This window comes from Poecilia reticulata, linkage group LG3 (genome assembly GCF_000633615.1).
Source record: "Poecilia reticulata strain Guanapo linkage group LG3, Guppy_female_1.0+MT, whole genome shotgun sequence".
Classification (NCBI taxonomy): domain Eukaryota; kingdom Metazoa; phylum Chordata; class Actinopteri; order Cyprinodontiformes; family Poeciliidae; genus Poecilia; species Poecilia reticulata.
In genome coordinates this window covers 4,560,534-4,568,396 of record NC_024333.1, presented here as the reverse complement: position 1 = coordinate 4,568,396, position 7,863 = coordinate 4,560,534, and positions in this window count along the sequence as shown.

Below are 7,863 nucleotides of genomic sequence, written 5' to 3'. Positions count from 1 at the left end.
TCCAGCAGGAATAGCAGACTCCGCCCAAAAATACTGAAGCGAGATAAGACACGGGAGGATGGAAGAGGAAAAGGTCACCGGAAGTCACCTGTTTCCTTCAGAAGACGTACACCTCATTACAATATTACGGTAAGGGAAAGAACCGCAAAACTAGCTTTAATCCACAGACGGTGTTGTTAGCACAAAATTACCGTGCATGTTTATTTGTCTCGAGCAATATATTAGAATAGCACACCTAACTTTTAATGTAATGGGTTAGCTTTTAAAAAATCATATTGCGAACAGGTAACACTAAAACTCTGTTTACATCATGTCCGTTTTTCTAGAGACGCCGTTAACAAACTTGTTTTTCCAATTACTTACGAACTAATTCAACAATGCTGTGAATGAGTTAGCCTCCAGTTGTTTCACTTTGTTTTGCAGCTTTTAAAGCCCCGTAGAATGGCTAAACCTGATGGAAATTATTCCACGTGGGACGACTTTTTTTTCTCTGCCTTTAAATTAAATGTTGATTCACAAATTGTTCAAAGAGTTGTAGATGGTGATGGCTGTGATCAGCTCCTGTAGAAGTCTATGTTACAGCAACTTTGACAAAATCTCTGACTGAAGACATTGAGTAGAATAAAAGTTTCATGAAGAGAATGTTTAGGGTTGTCCATAATTTTCTTGATTTTATGACAAGTACTTCATCTCGGGATTCTGACTTTTTTTTTTCTTCTGCTCTTCCAATCACCTTTACAATCGAGGTGTACTTCGATACACCTCGCCTATATAAAAAAATCATTTAAATTAGTCCTCTCGTCCAGTAAAACTTACATTTCTGTCATTGAAGCTGGTTGCTAGCAGGTGCCCATCTGAATTTAAGTCAGATTTGTTTTTTTATTTCAGTGGCCCTAATCCTTTTCTGTAGTTTTGAAATGGTTCTGTTTGTGAAAACAACATGGTTCTATTTGTGAAAACAGAACCATGTTGTATGACGGATGTCTGGCTTTGTTTCTTGCAACAATTCATTTGGTGAGAGTTGGACTAGATCCCTGACTGTCCTTAAAGATGCCTTGAGCAGCATTCCCTTTTCATGACGTTCTAGAAACTAGAATAGCCTTTGTGCTTTTTGTCTTTCCGGTTTTACTGGGTGAAAGGCATGTTGCTGTTATGCTCGTGAAGGAAGTAGCTATTAATGTCATGGGAGGATTATTGTCAACAACAGAGTTGAAGGTAGGGCAACAGGGTGTTGCTGGGGCTGTAAACTAGGCTAAAACAGTTTTTGTCTGAGTGCTTTCTCCATGTGTAAGATCCATGGGTGTTGGAGCAAAAACTGTAACATCTTTAACCCTTGTACGTGTGAGGACTGAGGCAAACGTACGAGGACTGAGGCAAATGTTACAAGTGATACAGGTGTGGGGTCGGTTGGACCTCATTTGTAAACACAAAGGATAAAGTAGTAAAAGGCTAATTGAAACTCATTAGGTTTTGGGCAGAGGATGCATTATTTAACTTTAATTTATGAAGGAACTGGAAGGATGATATAATAAATTAGATTTTCTTTTTCTGTTTGCTGTTTTGATGATTGGGGTAAAATATGTTCCCAGTTGGTTTAATATCCAATTAGTGTAAAGGTGATTGATGTGCAGTTTATATCGTCATCTTTATATTTAGCAAAAAGAGGAGAGTTGTTCTCTTTATGCGACACATATATTTAGTCTAGAACTGAATCCATGACGCAGCATTGGGCTAATACCCCAATCTTTTGTAATGCTCAGATTTGACCACTAGATGGCGGTAGACGTCCAGATTTCATTTCACTTTACTCATCTGTTTATAGGGCCTTTCTTATTCAAAATGTTTATTAGTCCACTGCCCCAAAGTCACTGAAGATTTTACATTGTTTTGACATATTTACTGTCTACAACTAGCATTTGTACTGAAAAATGAAGTTTCCTACAATGACTCACCATTACAGTGCTCCATGATTCAGAATGTCTGATGACTTTTTAAAGAAGGACTCAAGATATTTTTTCGGTATTTATTTCTTAAGCAAATAAGTAATAAAATTGAAAAAAATTTAACTTTAAAACTCCTGACATAAGGAGGTATAAAAGCTTTAACTTTCAAAGGTTCTGCAGGTACTGTAAATGTTTACAGATGGCACGGTTTCATTGGGGCACACTGCAAAAACCAAATGAAACCAAATACCTGAACTTCTTACAACAACAATAAAATTAGCTCTCATAAGTCATAAGAATAAAAGAAAATGTGTTCCAGTGTCACTACCTGACCTGTCTCTTAGCAGAGATGCTGTATGAATTATTTCATCAAAGATGTAAGGGTTGCCAATGTCTTAGTTAGATTGAATAGTATTGTTAATCAACAAGTTGGAGAATGGAGTTTGTGTTCACAAATACGGAGATGCTCTCTCTGTAACTACCATATGAATGCTATCATGTTTTGAAAGGGCAGATGACGCAAAATGAGGGTGTTTCTTGTAGCACCTGTGATTTAGGGCTCAGTGGGCTGGCCGAAGTGTAATCACAGTAATCCATTGGGTGTTAAAGAGATGCAGCCATGTTTTTTGCACAGTATATTGGACAGCCAAAGCCCTAATTTTAACCAACCCCCCTCCCACCTCCCTTCACAAACTCCTTGACTCTTAGTACCTTAATTTCAAAAACGTCTGTTCAAAACACACATTTGTTACCCCATATGGAGGTGCAGTGAACTAGGGTGGCTTGGCCTTCACACTCATTTCCTTTCTCCTCACAACGTAGCACAAAGCTGATTGTGAGCGAACTGCTTCCCGTCTGTTTTTGTGAAGGCAGAGGGGGCACAGCGACGAATAACGACCACTGACGTTCAACCCCTGGTCCAGCAGGAAGTGCTGTGGGGTTGCTATGCAGCTCTGCTCCCGAACCACAAGAACTCTGGGTTGCCTGTTAACAAATGATTCGTGATGTGGGTAGTATGGCAGACTATTCGACCAGGCACTCCAGAAGCTCTAGAGTAAGAATAGATCAAGGGTGGGATGAACGCAAGATTGAGATAGAGTGATAGTTTGTTCCTGGCAGAAAAGTGTTGTTAGGTTCATGGCCTTTTCCTTCCTCTCTTGTTCTTGATTTCCTTGTCCTTGCTTTTTGTTTTTCTTAACTCCTTCCCTCTTGTCCTTCTTTCTCACTTTTTATTTCTAGGATCTTACCATTGTTCTTCATTTTTATTCTAAGTAAAGGTTTTCATTCAATGAATATTAGTAAGGCATGTTTGTCATAGTTGGCAAGTTCTTTAGCAGTGGATTCTGACATATTACCACAAGGACTTCTTAACAGAGACCTTCCGAACACCTTCTCTGTTCTTCATGCTCTTCCATCTTTAGAAGTTACTGGATCAAATCTCTTGCCTCCACTTTAGATTTTCCCAGCATCCCTCCTGTTTCACACTAACCCTCTCCATAACCCTTTTACTCCATCCATGGACATTCTCCCTGGTCTTCCTGTTTCCTCCTCCTTCATCATCAAACCATTCAACCTGACCTGTCTTTCATGACATATTCATTTTTTTCCTCTCTATATTGGCCACTGTCAATGAAAATCTTAACACTCTTAAGTCGCCACTGACTCCAAATTAATACCTCCAGGACTGCCATCCCATAATCCTTTTTTCTCAGTCTTGCAGATATCGCCGTGTTCCAGAGCACTCCTCATACTCTTCTCCACTGACTCCACCTTGTCGGTACTTTCTTCTTCACCTGCCTTGTGTACCTCTCAATGGTTTGGACTGTTGAATTAAGCTTCTCCACTTTCAATACCTATACTCTACGAGTCATTCTACGATTCAGTTTGTTTGTTGACACAGAAACACTATATTGCTACAGCGTTCCAGTCTGAACATAGTCTGGAACGCAACACGATTATTAATGACTGATCCTATAAATTATAATTTGAGACACCTCACATTACCCGTTTTTTTCTTTTTCGCTCTTTTTCATGTCAATCTCTTTGTTTTGCTCTCCACTCTTCTCTTGCTTCTTTTTCCCTTCCACATATCCAGTGGTCTATCATCATCATCATTGTCATCACTATGTACAACTCCATCCCTTCTGCCACCAAAGTGTTTCTGCTATTTTCCTGCTTCAACGCCTCCTCTTCCTCATCCTATCCTGCAATCACACTAAAGTTAGTGTTTCAGCTTGCCTTCCTGTTGCCAACAAAGCATCTCCTCTCTTTGTCGGGGCCTCACGTTGGAGAGGGAGGCTGGCCTCCAAGTTCATTGTGCATTCGTTGGCGTTTGCCTGCCACAACTTAACGACTCAACTCCCTAAACTAGCATATGTGTGTTTGTGTGTATGTGTGAGAAAAATAAGTGAAGTTCTGAAAGAGACGGAGATTCTATAAAAACAGCAAATTGTAGAAAATGCTCCTTTGTCATCATCAGATCTGCAGAAGCATTCTGCAGAAATCTAAAAATCTAATGTTCCCAATTTCTGAAGTCTATCTCTTTAAATTCAAAATACTTCTCAAGTAAAAGTGAAAATTGCAGTAAAACTACTCCTACATTTATTTATTTTTTCAAAAAGTTACTCAAGTAAATGTAACTTAGACGTCACATTACAATAAATAAAAACAAATGTTTTCCATCATCCATAAAAAACACACAATGGTAAAAAAAAATCACAGATACTATATTAAATTTTAAAAAACACAATAAATTTAACAGTCCATCATCTGCATTAAACCCCAACTTACTCGACTTGTTCTGGAAAAAACTGTGTACAAGTTTTTTCCTTTTTGTTGGATTGCTGCCGTGACTCTTTACACACACCAGTATCTCAACGCTCATGTTGCATTGCACAACACGCGAACAATTGACTAAATGGTTGTAACGGCTGAAAAAAATGTAAACAGAGGGCACAAATACAGGAGTTTGGGAACCCTGTTAAATCAAAATAGGAGTAAACAGAAACGACTGTGCTTTGACCTGGCCCATTCCACTGCAGCTCAGACCATATCTTAAGGGTCATCATCATCCTTGTGGAATATAAACCTATACTTGAGTCACAGGTCTTCTGCAACCTCTTAATGTTTAAACTCCAAACACTCCCCCATCAACTCTAAACAACCTCTATGTCTCTTTCTGAAGAAGAGCATCCCCACAGCATGAATTTATTTTGCTGTCATCCCAGACTCATGTCTCCTCCATGGCTTGAGGCCTATTTTCATAGGTTTCTCTTTTCTCTTCTGCTGTTGCTGTGTTGATCTTTTTCTCCACTTGAACGGCGGTTCTCTGCAGATTCTCCAGACTTCCCCACAGTCCTCTTGGTTGCTTCTCTGATTAATGCTTTCCTTGTCCACCCTGTCGGGTTAGGTGAATGGTCATGTAGATTGTAGGTTTGTTTTTGTACCGTACTGTTACCGCTGCCAGATGATTAACTGAACGGTGCTCTGTGCAAACATTAGATACTGTGTATTTAGAATAAAAGCTTTGCTGCTAATGGTTTGGTAGATTGGGTTGTCTGATATTTGGCATACCGTTGTAGCTTGGGGATCTGTCAAGAGAGATCTCCTGGATCAGAAGCCCAGATAAATATTCTCCATTGTGGCCCGATTGAACTGTTGTCACGCTTTCTGTGTTAAGCTAATTGTAAACAAGACTTGTCAGTGCATTAGGGTAGGTAACGACATAAAATATGAGCTGTTCCCTGTGGCAACTTGACATGTAGCCACAGAAGAGAATTACTGCTGGTCACTTGACAGAAGGCGGCTCTCTTAGAAGGCCTCTTTTGTTTTCTAATTGAGGATGCTTTCAATCTGTCACTTCACTGGCTACTGGCCAGCAGAGACATTTCAAGTAGAATGGATCTTACTTAACATTTTTGTTTGCATTTTGAATGCAATGTGAGACATAGCTAAGGGGGCAAAACAGCTTTAACTGCATAACTACTCTGTTTAGCTGAATAACACAAGACACGAGACACAAAAAGTTTAATTCTTCCAGGACATTTCTCATTCTCACATACCTTAAAAAAGCAGATTAATGAATCTGAATTGATGTAGCTGTTAAAAGTTGAGACAAAAATCCATTCCATAAGCCTCTGTTGTATTTGATGGATTTATTTGAAACGATCAAAGTTGAATTTAGATTGATTTTCTTGTTTCCTCTCACCTCTTCTGTATTTTCAAAAGGTAAACTGAAGTCTGATAGTAAATACATTGGAAAATTTTAAAAATGGAATATTATTTTAGTTATTAATATCATACCTAGAACTAAAACATTTTATTTATTTATTGCAGAATCAAAAAAATATCAACCATAAATAATTTGCTACACTAATAGATAAATAGAAGCCAATTGTTTATCAGAATTACAGTTTTTCTGGTTCATTAAAACAAAGCTGAGATAAAAGTGTGATAATATCACAGCTTTAACCTGATCTGGTCTTTATATAGTTAATGTTGTACATTTCTGCTGTGACATCTTCCAGCTCCCTGTTTCAAGCTTCAAAACTAGGTTGAGCCAGTTATTTTCTTTCTCACAACTGACCTAAATACCTAAATTCTTTCAGTGGCAAACTGAGAAAAATATGGCTGCTAAGCAGCTGTCTGAAAACCAACCTTACTGCTTTCTCAAGAAGCACGTCTATTTTTATTTTTATTTGTCTGTTAGCAATTTTTGTCACACAAGTACAGATAATATTTCCTGTGGATGACAAATTTGCTTCAGCTAGTCAGTTAAATTAAAGTCAAGATATGTTACATCCTGGATTTCTCCTCATAATGAATGAAGAGGAACATCTTCTTCTTGCTGTAGGTTTAAATGTCCCACCATAGCTGCTTCCACAGGATTAGTACTCTACATACTTGACCTGTTTTCCTGGCTACACCATTGACCTTTGGGGATATTTCCATATTGTAAAAACCTAGTTGCCTGCTTAAAGATTGTTTTTAGCACGTAAAAGTTGTATACGTTTTTTTTTATATTTTGTAGACAGAATGAGAGTAAATAAAAAAAAAAACCTCCTTTTTTATTTTATGTATTAAGGGTAAATATGTATCCAAACCAATCTGGTTCTGTGTGAAAACATAATTCCCACTTGAGCCCAATAACTGGTTGTACCACCCTTAGCAATAAGAACTGATATTGTTTGTGATAACTGGCAATAAGTCTTTAACATCACTGGAAAAACTGTGACCCACTCTTCTTTGCAGAATTGTTTTAAATCAGGCACATTGTTTTATTTCTGAGTATTACCGACTGTTTAAGATAATTTCAAGGTGTTTCAATTAAATTCAAGGACACACTTTGTATGTCCTTGAAAACTTTGGTTTATTTTAGCAGTTCAATTGTGAACTTGCTGGTGGGCTGGTTTGGATAACTTTTTTTTTTTCCTTTTCACAGATGAAATCATAATTTTAAAAGTGCTGTTTGTTTGATGGCAGTGTTACAGCACCACTGATTGACACGCCATACCAACTATAACGTTTTTAGTGGAATCCTGCATCCTGCTGGGTGGATGAACATTTCTTCTTAATCGCTTACAGAAATTTACCGTGTTTGTCTACGTGTTGATGGGGCCTAAACTGCAGGAAAGTTTGTAGTTACAATGTGACAAAATGCAGAACATTTTAATGGGTGCAAATGCTTTTGCGAAGCACATAATATTATTTGTCACTAATTTGTAATGTTCTTGTCAGTGTTTTGGTTCAGAGTTGTTCCATACTGTTCCTGTTCCAGAAGGCTCATTTCAATTTCTATGTAAGCCGATGTGCTTCAGTTTGGAGTTTCTCATAATGACGTTATTAAAAGTATATTTCCAAGTGAACATTAGGCAGAACTTTGTATGAAAAATGTACACTGTACTCCTCAAATCTTCAGTCA